The sequence below is a fragment of the Dasypus novemcinctus genome, chromosome 26 (genome assembly GCF_030445035.2).
Source record: "Dasypus novemcinctus isolate mDasNov1 chromosome 26, mDasNov1.1.hap2, whole genome shotgun sequence".
In the NCBI taxonomy this organism is placed as follows: Eukaryota; Metazoa; Chordata; class Mammalia; order Cingulata; family Dasypodidae; genus Dasypus; species Dasypus novemcinctus.
The window spans coordinates 10,312,442-10,329,449 of record NC_080698.1 but is presented as its reverse complement, the minus strand read 5'-3'; the positions used below and the strand labels follow the sequence as shown (position 1 = coordinate 10,329,449).

At 40.5% G+C, this 17,008-nt stretch overlaps 1 protein-coding gene across 2 annotated transcripts in view; it reads left to right on the top strand.

The window, feature by feature from the left end:
- The window catches only part of RHOA (ras homolog family member A), a 56,440-nt gene that overhangs the window by 7,411 nt on the left and 32,021 nt on the right, over nucleotides 1-17,008 (top strand). Inside the window, exon 3 of one of the 2 annotated variants that reach the window (XM_058288919.2) lies at nucleotides 3,418-3,476. The exons of the other annotated variant lie outside the window; for it this stretch is intronic. The gene's annotated coding sequence lies outside the window, so the exon portion shown is untranslated. The remainder of the gene's footprint in view (nucleotides 1-3,417; nucleotides 3,477-17,008) is intronic. 2 annotated transcript variants of the gene reach the window in all.

Genomic DNA, 17,008 nt, shown 5'->3' with positions numbered 1-17,008 from the left:
GAAGAAGGATTCAGGATTTATTGAAAGAAGTGCTAATGGCCTTTGCTGATAAATTGGAAGTCGTCGTTTCTTAAAGATCTGGTTCATGGCCAGAGATTAGCTTCATACAGGTACGGCGATAGGGGAACAATTGAACTGGCCCAGTAGACCACCACCACTGGACATGATCCCATGTTGCTGTTGGAGCAGGCTGGAAATGATTCAGGATGGTTTGATTGATGGCCTTCTCTGTAATAAGGCAGACTTTTTTTTTTTTTTTTAAGATTTTTTATTTATTTTATTTAATTTCCCCCCCTCCCCTGGTTGTCTGTTCTTGGTGTCTATTTGCTGCGTCTTGTTTCTTTGTCCGCTTCTGTTGTCGTCAGCGGCACGGGAAGTGTGGGCGGCGCCATTCCTGGGCAGGCTGCACTTTCTTTTCACGCTGGGCGGCTTTCCTCACGGGCGCACTCCTTGCGCGTGGGGCTCCCCTACGCGGGGGACACCCTTGCGTGGCACGGCACTCCTTGGGCGCATCAGCACTGCGCATGGCCAGCTCCACACGGGTCAAGGAGGCCCGGGGTTTGAACCGCGGACCTCCCATATGGTAGACGGACGCCCTAACCACTGGGCCAAAGTCCGTTTTCCAAGGCAGACTTTTTTAAAGTGGTTTTCTCCCTTGTTTATTTCTGTATTATTGCCCTTTTGCTCTGCAGATTTTTTTAAGCCAGATTCTTTACCAGAAATGCTTCTGGCCCTATTAACTACAAAGGCACTTCAGTCATAGATGAGGGAATATCTCATTAAGCAGATCTTTATTTCTCTGAGCCTCAGGGCCTACATTTGTAAAATGGAGACAAACCTACTTTGTTAGGGGGTTTAGGTGAAATAATATATGAAGAGCACAATGTTCAGTACATCTTAACTTTTTTCCTTGGTAGAAATTCCTGTTCTGAATCTGATATAGAAGATTTTTCAGGATTATTTTTCTTTCAGGGTATCTGTGCATTGTGTATATATAGTGATTGCCTAAACGGTGGTTTTCTTAGGAGCAGGCTTAAAGTTAGCATACATTTTTTTCTTCCACCTGACTGAACAGGAGAGAAACAATGTTTAGCATTCTTTGTTTAACCATAGGAGTTAGTATGTTGGAGGGGCTTCTGTTACATTGTAGAACTTTTATAAATTTTATTTCACCAAATGCTAGCTTGACCACAATACCATGTAAATCAGAAATTTTCTACATTCTTTTTCTGCCTTTATTTGACTCTTATAATTTAGTTCTACTCTAAGGAACCGTAAGTAGTAGCAGCAGAGACGTACTCTCCCAAGAGGGTGTGAAAGCTAGAAGAGTAGATGGCCAACTGAAGGTTTCCCCCACCTTTGATAACTATACATTTTTTTAAAGTATTTATTTTATTTATTTATCCCGCCCCCTCCCCCAAATGGTTCTCTTACTTGTCTGCTCATTGCTTAGCTCACCTTCTCCAGGAGGCACTGGGAACCGAACCCAGGACCCTCCCATGTGAGAGGGGAGTGCCCAACAGCCTGAGCCACATCTGCTCCACTAAATGGTTTTTTAATGACTGTAATTCATGCTGGCTCTGCTGTGCCTGTGACTGAGAAGTTTTCATTCATCAAGTCAGAATAATTTATTTCTGGTAATGCACACTTGATTTTTCTCTTCAAGCTTATAATTCTTTAGAAATTAACTTTTCTATCAATTAACTTTTCTGACTTTCCTAAGTCTGCATCTTGACAATAATTCCCTAAAAACTATGGGAAAATGTTCTGAGCCACTTTGTCATCCTAATAGTGAGCTCCCGAAAACAGTCCCCACATCAAAATTGATGAATTTTTGTGATAGAGAGGGACAAAATATTTAGACTTTATCTTTTGAAGCTCCTAACTGCTCTTAAGACACAGATCCAATTACAGTATTTTTAAAAATTGCTTCTGTGTTTTGACTTTAAACATATGGTTGAAAATTCTACTTTCATGGTATGTACATTATTTTTACCATTTGTGTTTAAGTTGCGTTTAAGTCTTTTGGGTACAGGTAAGTTGTGTTTTTCTGTTGTCTTTTCTGTGGGTCAGTAGAGCACATGCTTTGCCACTTTTCTGGAATACTTCTATGTAATCCTATTGTTTGTGATTTAGGCTTTGACAGGCTAAAGTAGTAACTTTAAAATGATAGACATTTAATGTTATAATACTTTAATATACAGTTTTTGGGGAGCAGATGTGTCTCACGTAGTTGAGTACCGACCTTCCACATGGGAGGTTCCAGGTTCAGTTCCCGGTGCCTCCTAAAAAAACAAAAACAACAGAACAAACAACAAGCAAATAAACAGCCTTTGCCATGAGATAATTTTACTATGAAGTTTGGCAGCTCTGTTGGAAATACTATTTTCACATTTTTTGTGGAAAAGCTATTTTTTGCTTGAAATCACTTGGCTAACTTTTCCATTTATTCAGAAAGAAGCTCTGTTTGTCTTTTGTAAGTCTTAGGTTCTGAAAAAGAAGGCAATGGAGCATCTTAGTTAAGAACCTGGGCTCAGGGGAGAGGTTGACAGTTAAATCCTAGCTTGACATAGGATAACTTGACCCTCAACAGTACTGTGACCCCTTTCTATCTGTTTCCTTTTGTATAGAAAAGGAGTACTGTAAGGGTTTAGTGAAAGAGAAGCATTTAGCCCCAGTGTCTAACATGCAGCCCTTCAACTTTATCCAGTTACAGCTTGTAGTATCTAATGATCACACTTCTTTATAATTTGGAAGAGATTTTTTGGTCAGTGCCCTAAGAACCAATTCTCGGGGTACAGAACAGGGTTCCTGGTGTTTTAGAACATTGATTGCTAACTTGACTGCATATTGAAATCATCTTGGGAGGATTTAAAAAACAAAACAAAATAACTTTATTGAGGTATATTTCCATACAATAGAATGCACTCAGTTTCTACAGTTGGTAAGCTTTTTGGTTTTGCTTTTGTTTTTTTATTTTATTTATTTATTTATTATTTCGAGGTACTGGGGCCAGAGATTGAACCCAGGACCTCCTATGTGGGAAGCCAACGCTCAACTGCTGAGCCACATCAGCTCCCTTGAGTTGGTTTTTTGTTAGTTTGCTTGTTGTTTATTTTTCTTATTTTTCAGGAGGCACGGGGAACCAAACCCAGACCTCCCATGTGGGAAGCAGGCGCTTAACTGCTTGAGCCACATCTGTTCCTGATAAGTTTGATGTACGTGCTTGTGTAATCAATCATCCCACAATCAAGACACAGAACATTTCCTTGGGAGGCTTTTAAAACTTTTTTTTTTAATAAAGGAGGTGCTGGGGATTGAACCCAGGACCTTGTACATAGGAAACAGGAGCTCACCCACTGAGCTATATCTACTCCCCAATGAGAATTGGTTTGTTTTCATTTGTTTTGTTTTTAGGAGGTACCAGGTATTGAACCAGGACCTCGTCCATGGGAAGCAGGTGCCCAACCACTGAGGTACAGCTGTTTGCTAAAGATTTCTTTTTAAACTAGTTTTTATTAAAAAAAAAAAGTACTTGGTAAAAATCATGTCATACAGAAAGGTTCACAATAAGATAGATAGATAGATAGATAGATAGATAGATAGATAGATAGATAGATAGATAGATTCTTCTTATCCTAGAGCTGTAGTCCTCCTTTCATAGTAGTATTATCTTTGGGGTTTTAAAAATATTGCAAGAGGAGTTGTGGGTAAAGCATGTATATGGAACATAAGCAAAAAGGATAAGAGAATGAAAAGTAAGACTTTCTTTCATTTCAGTCTTGCAGCCACCCAGCTCCTTATTTCACAGAAAACCACTGTCTTCTGTTTGTGTGTATCCTTCCAGAGACACTGTGCCTACAAACATGTTGTGTTTTTTTTTTCTTTTTTATGTACAGATTATAGCATATCACACCTTGTTCTGCATCTTGCTCTTTCCCCTTAACTCTGGATCTCAGGAATTTTCTTTGGCAAGATATTTAAAAGTATAGGTGCTCACTGTGATTATACCAAGGGTCATTGATTGTACACTTTGATGAATTGTATGGTATGTGAATAAAACTTTTTTTTTTAAGACCCCACCCTGAAGAGTTTTCTTTCTGTGATTGGGGTTCAGGTGGTATCTTCAGTTTTTTGTTTAAACAAGCTAGCTGTGGAGCTTTGAAAGGAAGAGCAGCTAGAGCCTGCCTGAGATGTTTGTGCCATAATGCAAGAAAGCCTGGCTGCCCATTTTCATTACTGAAACATGTACCAGGCCAGTTGGCAGCTCTAAGGGCCTTCCTGTTGGTTCATTCATCTCTGTCATTCCTGAAGATAAGCATTATCTGCAGTAAGTAAAAATATTGTCTTAAGTGGGAATTTGGCTGCACAGAGTCAAATCCTGATACAGTGCCTCCATTTAAGGTTGACCCTGTAATATTTACAATTAGAGGTGGGTGGTTTGGTGCTCTTATTTAGGTCACTTGACAGTATGTATCCTCAGGTGTTTTTTGCCCTTCCACTGCAAAGGAAGAACCTGTTTGGAGTGATTCTCACTTGGCAGTGAATTGGAGTCTGCCTTCTTTCTCCTTTGCTTGCCTTCCTGTGCCTTAGAAATGCTGATTTCCAAGGGTCCTTATTGCTGCAGAAAAGAGGGCCTTTAAACTGACATTGGCCCTTCCCATGTAATGATTGAGGGTTTTTTTTCCTAAGGGGTTTTTGAGTTCTGCCCTGGGGGTCTAATGCCCTGCTTTAGGACTCTCTTCCTGGCCTGAATGCCACCTCCCCTCCCATTTTACATTTTTGAGCCTGAATTTTTCCTCCAATTTATATTAGATTTTATATATTAATATTTGGTTAAATGTATTTTTTTAAAGTTTACACAGAGGGCATATCATATATTATCATTGGTAACATTAATTCTCTATCATTCTTTTGAGCAACTTCCTGAGGAGCTGATATGAATATACTTTTTTTTTTTAATGAAGACTTATTTTATTTATCTCTCCTTACCCCCTCGTTGTTTGCACTTGCTGTGTCTGTTAATCATCTTTGTTTCTTTAGAGGCACCGGAAACCAAACCTGGGACCTCCAATGTGGGAGGGAAGTGCCTAATCGCTTAAACCACCTCTGTTCCCTGGTTTGTTGTGTTTCTTGTTACGGTTTTCCTCTCGTGTCTTTTGTTGCATCATCTTTTTGCACCAGCTCGCTGTCCTGTTTGTCCTCTTTTAGAAGGTACTGAGAATCTCTGCTTCCTGCTTTGTTTTGTCTTTCATTATGTTTTTTCTTCTTGTGTCTCTTGTTGTGTCAGCTTGCCCTACCTGCCTGTTGCACCAGCTCGTTGTCTTCTTTAGGAGGCACCGGGAACCAAACCATGGACCTCCCATGTGGTAGAAGGGAGCCCAGTTGCTTGAGCCACATCCACTTCCCTGAATATAGGTTGTTTTTTTTTTTTTTAAGATTTATTCATTTGTTTAGTCCCCTCCCCTTCCCCTCCTTCCTACTGTTTTTGCTGGCTGTGTTGTCTTCTTTTCTCATTTTCTCTCCTCTAGGATTCATGGGGATTCGATCCTGGAGGCCTCTGATAGGGAGAGAGGTTCCCTGTCAGTTGTGCCACCTCATTTCCTGGTTTCTGCTGCACTTCACTTTGACTCTCCCCTTGTCTCTCTTTTGATGCATCATCTTTCTGTGTGACTGACTTGTATGGGGCACTGGTTCATCGCGGGGGTAGTCGCGCGGTTACTGGCTCACCACGCGGACACTCCTGTGGACGTTGGCTTGCTGTGCGGGATGCTTTCTTTTCTTCTTTTTAACCAGGAAGCCCCAGGGATCAAACCCAGGTCCTCCCATATGGTAGGCAGAAGCTCTATCCCTTGAGCCACATCCGCTTCCCTGAATATACTCTTTTTAAAAACTTTTATTGCAACATATATGCAAAACAAAATTTCCTGTTTTACACTACTTTCATGTGTACAATACAGTGATATTAATTATGTTCACAATATTGTGCCATTGTCACCACCATCTTTTATTACCAGAACTCACTCAAACAGAAACTCTGTACCCATTAAGCAATAACTCCCCATTCACCACCCTCCACCCCCAGCCTCTGGTAACCTATAATCTATTTTCTGTCTCTTGAGTCTTGCCATAAGCTGCACTTCTTTCTTTTTTCCCAAGCATATGAGGTTTTTTTTGTTTTTTTAAAGGTTTATTTATTTCTGCCCCCCCCCCGCCCCAGTTGTCTGTTCTCTGTGTCTATTTGCTGCGTGTTCTTCTTTGTCCATTTCCGTTGTTGTCAGCGGAATGGGAATCTGTATTTCTTTTTGTTGTGTCATCTTGTTGTGTCAGCTCCTTGTGTGTGGGGCGCCATTCCTGGACAGGCTGCGCTTTCTTTCGCCCTGGGCAGCTCTCCTTATGGGGCGCACTCCTTGCACATGGGTATCCCCTACGTGGGGGACACCCCTGCGTGGCAGGGTACTCCTTGCGCGCATCAGTGCTGCGCGTGGGCCAGCTCTACATGGGTCAAGGAGGCCTGGGGTTTGAACCATGGACCTCCCATGTGGTAGACGGATACTCTATCCATTCGGCCAAGTCTGCTTCCCTGACCATTTTCTTTTTAAAGGCTGTGTGCAGCAAATGGGTTATATAAAATTTCTTTGATCCTGGAAGTTTGTTTTTTCAGCAGATTATTTGAGCTCTTAACTATTATGTGCTTGGCTTGTACAACAATAGTGAATAAGATAGGTGTGATTCCTGTACTAATGGAATTAGACAGAAGAAACTTAGATAGTGTGATGAGTGAGGCAGAGAAATGTGAGTTGGTTGGGGAGGATCTGAGGGACCTGATTAAGTTAGGAGCTCTGGGAAGTCTTTCAGAGAAGCAGTGACTTAGCCTTAGGTATGAGGTTTATCTAAGTGGAGGAAGGGGTAGGTGGGGTACATTCAGGGCAAAGGAAAAAAGAAGAAAGAAACAATGATTTAATAGCCTGAGTTTTAGGATACTTTATTGTTTTGGCCCAGGGTGGTTATATGCTGAGTTTTATAATTTCATAAGTTAATTTCTTGGGATGTATAGTATTTCCTTATATACAGTATAACATTTCATCCAAAATATTTTTTGTGCCCCTTGAATTGACACTACTCTCTCCCACAGAATCTAATATTGGCAAAACTCAGGCTAGGGAAGTAATGTTACCGTACAATAGGATCATCATTTTTCTTCTTTTCTTTTTTTTTTAAAGATTTATTTATTTATTTCTCTCCCCTTCCCCCCACCCCGGTTGTCTGTTCTCTGTGTCTATTTGCTGCATATTCTTTGTCCGCTTCTGTTGTTAGCGGCACGGGAATGTGTGTTTCTTTTTGCTGTGTCGTCTTGTGTTATTCCTCCGTGTGAGCGACGCCATTCTTAGGTAGGCTGCACTTTCTTTTGCGCTGGGCGGCTCTCCTTCTGGGGTGCATGGGGCTCCCCTACGCGGGGACACCCCTGCAGAGCAGGGTGCTCCTTGCACGCATCAACACTGCGCATGGACCAGCTCCACATGGGTCTAGGAGGCTGGGTGTTTGAACAGCGGACCTCCCATGTCGTAGAGGGACGCTGGAACCGCTGGGCCAAGTCCGCTTCCCGTTCTTTTCTTTTTTAATTCATCGTTTCTCTTAATGGAATTCAGAGTATTTTCATGCATCTTAAAATTTTCTTCAGAATTTTCAAGTTTATTTCCCAAAAGACTAGACAACTTTTGCTTTTGTAACGGTCCTCTGTGCAATACTGATTTATAACAGCTTGTAGAAAAGCAATTAAAAACCACTTTATATCAACATAACTATATAACTGAGGCATACTGATAACAAGATGGTTAAGTATTATCAAGTTAATTTCTAATCTGTGTCCACTCTGTTTTGTTTTGTTTTAGCTTTCTGTTGTTTTGTTCTGATTTATTGTTGAGCCCTTGGGAAATGTGATTGTCCTTTACATTTTCTATTTGGTTCCCAAATATCTGTTATTTTATATCCTTAAAGAAATGAATGCAGTAAGAAAGCGAAAAAATTTTTTGTCTTTATTTTTTTAATGTTACATTAAAAAAATACGAGGTCCCCATATACTCCGCACTCCCCTCACCCCACTCCTCCCCCCATAACAACAACCTCTTCCATCATCGTGAGACATTCATTGCATTTGGTGAATACAGCTCTGAGAGAAAGCGAAAATTAAGTCATGTCCAAAACTATGCTGTATTAAATGCTATTATTTGTCGGGTAGTTGAGAAATGGTAGACTGCTTGCTCTAATCTTCAGTATTTCTTTTGCATAATTAGTCCCTTTGAAGAATTATGAGGTAAAATTATAAGTATCTCAAGGATATTGAATTAGTTATTTTTAAAGCTGTAATTATTCTATCTGCTTTGAAATTTATTCATTATCTTTCCAAAATATTGTAAAGATCCTGATCTGGCAGAAGCAGCATAGTTATTTCATTGAAATATTTCTGGAGAACTGTTTTGTCCCTGTTTTTAATGAATGTTTGGCTAATAAATGTATAGTGTGTTCATTAGAATCCTAGTAACAAGGATGTCAGAGAATAGTATAGCTTTCCTCATCACCTCAGTTGTTTTTAGTGACTCCTTGTCTACTAAAAATAAATTAAACAGTGCACAAAGGTATATTTATTGAGTCTAAGAAAATAAGTATTGTGCAATGTGGAGTCCCTACAAGTTAAAATTATTTAGCTATTTTAGATTGTAGACTTCAGATTGTGTAAGTTAGCTTAAACATAACAACACACCCACTCCACTCCAAATACATCTCTCTAAGGCCTGTTTTGCTTTGATTTCCTGTGAGAAAATAATCAGGAGAAATAATCAGGAGGGGGTTCAGTCTGCTTCTGAGATAACAACATGGTTATCAGTCATGGAAAACTCAGACTGAGAGCTCTGGAAAAGGTGTTTTAAAAGTATTGAGGTGTGTGTGTGTATGTAAAACAAATTTACATCAGAATAAGGATTTTCATAACTGCAATTCAGAGTTTTGGAAACAATTTTTTTTTTAAGGAGATGGCAGGGATTGAAACCGGGACCTCATGCATGGGAAGCAGGCACTTAAACACCTAAACTACACCTGTTCTTCAAAAAAAAATTTTTTTTATTTTTAAAAATGTCCTTTCAAGAAAAAACCTGGCCTGAATTGAAGTTTAGTTTAGTCTTTATATTACTTAGTGTGACCATTTATCTTACTGAAGAGCTATTAATCTGCTGCATATATTACAAAATATTTGGCATTTTTACCTTTTTTTTTTTAATTTTTATTTATTTCTCTCTCCCCCCGTTGTCTGTTCTCTGTGTCCATTCGCTGTGTGTTCTTCTGTGTGCTCTTGCATTCTTGTCAGCAGCACTGGGATTCTGTGTCTCTTTTTGTTGCGTCATCTTGCTGCGTCAGCTCTCCGTGTATGTAGCGCCATTCCTGGGCAGGCTGCGCTTTTTTCACGCAGGATGGCTCTCCTTGAGGGGTGTACTCCTTGCACATGGGGCTCCCCTGCACAGGAGACACCCCTGCATGGCACAGTACTCCTTGCATGCATCAGCACTGCACGTGGGCCAGCTCACCACACAGGTTAGGAGACCCTGGGTTTGAACCCTGGACCTCCCATGTGGTAGGCGGATGCTCTATGAGTTGAGCCAAATTCACTTCCCCATATTACCTTTCTAAAATATGAAACTATGAATTTAGAAACATCTGACACCAAGGCTTTTGAATAGAAGTTTTGGGCCTATCATTCTCAGCAGTGGGAGGTAGGCTTAAGTGTTTTTTACAGGAAGAAAGAGGATGGGATGAGGTGTGGATGGGGTGTGCACTTTGAAATAATATCTATTTACTAAACTGGTAAAAGTTTCTTTTTGGGAAAAACACCGCTCTTTTCACGTCAGGCCATATTATAAACTGGTCTTCAAGTTGTGAATAGTTGAAAGTAAGGGATTGCTATTTGTCCAAAATAAGACCCAACTTACAATGACAAACATATATTGCTTACCACTCTAGCTTTTTTCATGTAATATCTTTTTTTTTTTTTCAGGATATATATATTATTCCCCCCTACCCTGTTGTTTGCACTCGCTGTCAGCTCTCTGTCCATTCACTGTGTACTCTTCTGTGTCAGTTTTTCTTCTCTTTAGGCAGCACTGGGAACCAACGACCCCAGGACTTTCCGAAGTGGGAGAGAGATGCTCAGTCTCTTTCGCCACCTCAGCTACCTGGTCTGCTGTGTCTCTTATTGTCTCCCCTCTGTGTCTGTTTTTGTTGCATCATCTTGCTGTGTCAGCTCTCCGCATGTGCCAGCTCATTGTGCAGGCCAGCTTGCTTTTCTACAGGAAGCCTCAGGAATCGAACCCTGAACCTCCTGTATGGTAGATGGGAGCCCAGTCGCTTGAGCCACATCTCTTTTCCTTCATGTAATATCTTAACTAATCTTCATACCAACCCTGTTGAGAAGGTTGCAGTATCCCCTCTTGACAGATATGGAAACTGGTAATAAAAAGGCACAAAGCTGGTAAGTGATAGAGCCAGAATTAACTCTGCAGGCTGTGTGGCTCCAGAATCTGTGCTTTTAACCACTATTTAAACTGCCTTTGTACTCTATTGCCATCTATAACTAAATTTCTGGTGGGACCTTTTATTGTTTTTGGCTTACATGGGTCATGTCTATGTAGTGAATATTTCTGATTTTATTAAGTAGTCTCATGCTGTATGCTCATGAGACACATTTCCAAGGTGGGACTTAGGATTTGAGGAAACACAAGTGTAGTGTGTGGTCAAGTAAGGTTAGCTTTAGTGTTTTGGGTGGGAAGAGGAGGTAGATCAGAAACACCTGGAGTTCTCTGAGAACACCAGTCAGCCGGCCCCTTCCAGAATCTGTGTAGGAGTTGGAGTGCATCATGTGATTTTCCTCCAGCTGCAGTCCTTTGTGATTCATTCACAAGGTAAGATACAGTGAAGGTAATGCACAATTTCCAAGCCCTTTTTCGTCTACTTAGGAACACTTACTAGAATGCAAGAAAGGAATACTATAGAAAAAATTATTTGCTAGACTGGTAAAGTTTCATTTTAGGAAAAACACCACTAGAATCAGGAAACCTTGAATCTGCTCTAACTTTTGGAAAAATAGTTTGCGATATTCAGTACTTCAGCTGTTCATAACAGCTTTTTTTTTTTGGTAAGATTTATTTTTTATTTCTCTTCCCTTCCCCCCCCCCCAGTTGTCTGCTCTCTATGTCCATTCGCTGTGTGTTCTTCTGTGTCTACTTGTTTTGTCGTCAGCAACACCCAGAATCTGTCTCTCATTTTGTTGCATCATCTTGCTGCATCAGCTCTCCATGTGTGTGGCCATTCCTGGGCTGTACTTTTTTCACACTGGGCAGCTGTCCTTATGAGGCGCGCTCCTTGCACATGGGGCTCCCCTACACATGGCATGGCACTCCTTGCGTGCATCAGCACTGCGCGTGGGCCAGTTCATCACATGGGTCAGGAGGCCCTGGGTTTGAACTTTGGACCTCCCATGTGGTAGGCGGACACCCTGTCCATTGGGCCAAATCCATTTCCCAACAGCTTATTTTTTAAAAATTAGTTTTATTGATAACATTTGTAAAGCATACAGTCATCCAAAATATACAATTAGTGATATTTATTATAATCACGTAGTTGTACATTCATCACTTTAATCATTATTAGAGCATTTTCATTATTCCAGTAATAATAAACAAAAAGACAAACCACAAAAAAACTCTCCCCCTTATTTTGAGCTCCTGCGGTGGATCTCTTCTTCACAGTTGACAACTGTGGCCCTTTAAGATAATCCAAGGTTAACTGTTCTTCTTGAGGTTTTTTGCCATATCTAAAATAATAAGATAGACATTTGGTACCCTCCTTCGATGTTTTTGTTCCCGACATAAATGTAAGGACCAGAGAGTTTTATATACAAAAAGCGTTGCTTGCAAGTCTTGTTTGGAAAGAAGAGAATTCCTACTTGAAAATTAAGATTTAAGGCCAATTCAGAAAAGAAGGGAAGTAATTTAGAGGAAGTCAGTCTGAAGGCTAATGTCTAATCTTAGTATTTTGAGTTTTTGAAAGTTTCCTTTCAAAAAGTTAGAAACTTAACTCTTTCATAAACCAACATATTTTTATCCATTAACCAAGGAACATTAGAATTCTTAACTTTAATCCAGTAGGGAATATAGAAATGAAGATATGGTCCTGTGTACTGGAATTTACAGATAATGGTGCCTAGTAGTTAAGTATTGGCTGTTATGTGCTAGGTATTATTTATTCTCAGTACTTTCCTATATTAACTCATTTAATAATTACAGCTTCCTGTGAGGGGAGGTACCATGATTTTCCCCATTGGTACAGATGAGGAATTAGAGGCACAGAAGAGTTAAGTAACTTGTCCAAAGTATCCTAGCTGCTTTGAACCCAAAACCTGGCTCCAGAGTCTTTTTTCTCCCCATTCAAACAGAGTATCAAGTGATGCAGGCCTACACAGTCATTTGGGAAGTAGCATAGAGTAGATCGAGTGCTTTAGGAGTTAGAGGATGAAGGATTTGTACTGAAGTAGCCAACGAGGCATCTCTGGGGAATGTGTACTCTTGGCCTTAAAGGAGATGGAGGGGAGGGTCATGAGGGGTGAATCATAACATTGTTTTATCGTCTTGGAGGCAAGAAGGATAGCCAGTGTCTGTTAGTCTAGAGAAGTTGTGGTGAGGAGAGGCAGTATGCTTCAATAGGCTCCAGGAGGTCAGATGCCAAGATGGAACTTTGCATAAGTACTGCTCTGTGTCTTCCCTTTTTTCACTGAATATACTCTAGAACTTTCCAAGTCAGTACATTTTTTTTAATCAATTTTATTGATACATATTAATAAAGTATAGAATTCATCCAAAGTGTACAATCAATGGTGTTTGGTATAATCACATAGTTGTGCATTCATCATTTCAATCATTAGAGCATTTTCATTATTTCAATAATAATAATAACAAAAAAACAGACAAGGAAATTCTTCACCTCTTAATCTCTCTGTGTTATAAAGATTTATTTTACTAATCTTTTTTTGAAAACATGTATGTTTCTAAATTCAAACAGTGCATCCATGGTCCCTAGAGGCAACCACTGTTAATGGTTTCTTGTGTATTCTAGAGATAGGCTGTGCATATACCACAGAATAGTAGTATCTATTCATTGTTCTTCATTGAATAGTAATTGTGCACCTCTGCCAGGCACTATTGTATATATTCATACATCCCACCATTGTACAACAATATAGCAGTGTCCATACTCCACACCTTAATTTTTTTCACTTAATCTCAGAGATCATTTGTAACAAATCTTTTTTTAATAGTTTAATAATATGCCATTTTGTGGATATGTCGTAAGATATTTAACCTGTCCCTAGAAAGGAGCATCTAGATTGTTTCCTGCCTTTTGCTATTAAAAATATTGCTGAGGTAAGCATTCTTGTACAGTGTTTGTATCCGTGTGTGAATATATCTGTAGAATAAATTTTTGTAAGTAGAATTGATGCATTTTAAGTTCTTACAGATGTTGCCCTGGCCTTCAAAAAAGTTGTTTCCTACACTAAAAAGTGTGTGTTCATTTTCTGGCACAATACCTCTAGTTTCAGACACTGGAAGTCTTCAGCCCTGCTGGGCCTTACAATCCACTGTTCTTAACTACCTTTTTTTTTTTTAAAGATTTATTTATTTATTTACACCCCCCCCCCCCCGGTCTGTTCTCTGTGTCCATTTGCTGCGTCTTCTTTGTCTGCTTCTGTTGCCAGCGGCATAGGAATCTGTGTTTCTTTTTGTTGCTTCATCTTGCTGTGTCAGATCTCCATGTGTGTGGCACCATTCCTGGGCAGGCTGCACTTTCTTTCACACTGGGCGGCTCTCCCCACAGGGCACACTCTTTGCGCGTGGGGCTCCCCTACGTGGGGGACACCCCTGTGTGGCACGGCACTCCTTGCCTGCATCAGCACTGCGCATGGGCCAGCTCCACACCAGCCAAGGAAGCCCGGGGTTTGAACCGCGGACCTTCCATGTGGTAGACGGACGCCCCAACCACTGGGCCAAGTCCGCCGCCCCTTCAACTACCTCTTACCACCTTTAGTTTCCACTTCTCCCCCTTGTGCAACTAAAAGTTCATAGTTCATCACCTCCTTGCATATATTTTAAAAATTAACTGTATACAGATTTGTTGTTGTTGTTGTTGTTGTTAGATAAGTTGTGTTGTTAGATACAGAAATGCACATAAAATATATGTAATACAGAGTTCCCAAATGTCTCATTTTGGGCAATTTGGGGGATGATGAAAGCAGGTAGGAAGCAGTCTTTGGGGAAGCATTCTTGGGGGAGGTATTCGTCCAGTCCATTTCCTTTTGATATCAAAGCACAAGGTGGACCATGGGACCAAGGTCAGGGACATACCCTGTCAGAGGACTGGTGGTTGGGAGGGTAGTAAAGTGGGTAGGTGGAGGCCCCAGCTCCCCTCACAAGGGAGGGCTTGGAGCAAGAGGCAACCTGTTTACCTTCCAAAACAAGGCATGCAGCCTTTGGAATCTTGCTGCCTGTCTCTTTGTTCCTCCTGTCCTAAAAATAAGGGCCATTTTCTTACATACCCCCAGAAAGAGGAAGGAACTTCTTGAGATTGGGACTATTAGGTGGTACTGAGGGACCCATGGCTTGCTGGGAGTCCTTGTTCCTTACCAGAACCATCCATCTCTAGAAGAGAACAGGACCCTGGGAGATAGGTAGGGTCTCTGGTCATTCCTTCCAGTTCACAGAGGTCTTTTAGCCAAGATAGTCCCAGGAAAAAGGTGCACCAAAGCTAAAATGTGACTGTAACTTTAGTGGACTGATAATTAAAATGCAGGAAAACCAATGGTGGGAAGAGTGAATTCTTCCAATACTGCTTCCTGTGTTCTCCCTCATGTCCCTCCAGGGGAAACTATTGCTTGATTTCTGCCTTTTCCCCCTCACATATACACCCCACAAACCTGTATTAAAAAATAAAAAACAGAAATGACCATATGAAATTTGTCTGTTTTATTCCCCTCTCTTATGGGCTTATGCGCAGGATCAAATCTTTCCAGCCTGTTAAGATTCTGAACGTTTGACTTGAACCACAAGTGGATCTATCCACTGATGATGCACATTAAAGTCTAATTAAAAAAGCAACAACTGAGTTTCCATATACCCTCTTGTATATATTCTTAATTATGTTGCCCCTTTCTCATTTCATCTTATTTATCTGGCAAAATCTCAGCTCTGGTTAAATTCAAGTCTTCACCTATTCTGCACCCTGTAACTGAATGTGACTGGAGAAGGAAAAAATTTGCCAACTAGTCTCACTCTGAATTTATGATCTCTAACCTCAATGATGGCCCATAGCACTGCCTCACAGTCCCACTAAAAGTTCTAGTCCATTCTCCTCTTTAGGACACTATATTCCATTTCATTTAGCCTCAAACCTTCTGTACTCCTCCATCTTTATCATCAGCTGATGATCTTGGCTTCTTCACTGAGAAAATGGAAGCAGAAGAGTTCACCAGTACATCTACTCTCTCACATTTTTCTGGCCCTTACAGTCTCCTTCCACTCCTGTTACAGTGGAAAGGTCTCTTGGGAGTCCATAATCCTTTCCAAGATCAGTCCTTCTATTTGTGTGCTAGATCTAGATTCTTTTTCCTTCTTTTCCCCTCAAAATGTTGATCTAGCAGGTCTCCTCTCTCCTCCATCATCATCGTCTACATATATATAGTCCATTGTCCAAACCTTAAGTGATCCTACCTAGTGGCAGTGGAGACTGGGAAATGGAATCTTTATTATTGGCAGCCATGTGACCAGCTAAGAATGAAGGGGAAAGGTAGATAATGAAACAGACAACAAGTAGTCTTTGCCATACCTCTCTTTCTCTCTTTTAATTAAAAAAACTTTTTTGTAACAGCTTTATTGGGATAAATTCACCTATTTAAAATATGCATTTCAGTGCCTTTCAGTATTTTCACTGAGTTGTGCATCCATCATTAAAGTCAATTTTAGAACATTTTTATCTCTTCAGATAGAAACGCCATATTCTTTTGCTATCATCCTCCAAGCCCCCTCACCTTGCCTAGCTTTAGGCAAGTACTTATCTATTTTCTGTCTCTGTGTATTTGCCTGTTTTAGACATTTCATGTGATACGTGGAGTCTTATAATGTGTGGTCTTTTGTGTCTGGCTTCTTTTAGTTTAGCACAGTATTTTCAAGGTTCATCCAATTATATGTATTTCCTGGCTTTTTTTCTTCCCTGCCTCCCTCCTTTCTTTGTGAAATCATTCAATATTTTTCCTTTTGTGTCTGGCTTATTTCACTCACTTCCTGACTTCTTCAAAGAAACATTTTACACCTCCTTCCTCCTTGCCCTCATCTCTTCAATCCACTTCAGTCTACTTCCTCCCCATGGCAAACTGAAAGGGTTTTCTCTGGTTTTGCTGGGATCCTTCTGATTGCCGTGCCTATGGCCTTTCTTAGTGAGGCATGTGATAGGAACCCTTTCCTTGAAATGCACACTTCCTTTCTCTTGATCTTGATGTTGACTCTTGTCATACCTTTCTGACTGTTTTCTCCAAGTATCTTTGGCTCCTTCATACCCGCTTCATTCATGTTGCTCTTTAGATTACTGTTCCTTCCTGTTCCACACTATAGGGTTCTCAAAACACTTGAGGGCTATGCTGTTTTTACCTGTAATAACAGATTACTTGAGCGCTAATTTTTTTTTTTTTTTTTTGACTGGTTGGAGAGAATGTGTGGGGTTTGGAAAAAGCTCACACTTCATTACTCTTCTGCCTCCTCCTGGGCACACTCATAACCCCACTAGGATTTTCTCATCCCTACCCAGTCCACCTCCCCACCATCTCTCATGCTGCTGCTAGGGCTCTCTTTGTAAATCACAGATTCCATCATATGATTATAGTAGTTTCCTGTTGCTTACAGAATTGTTAAGCATGACA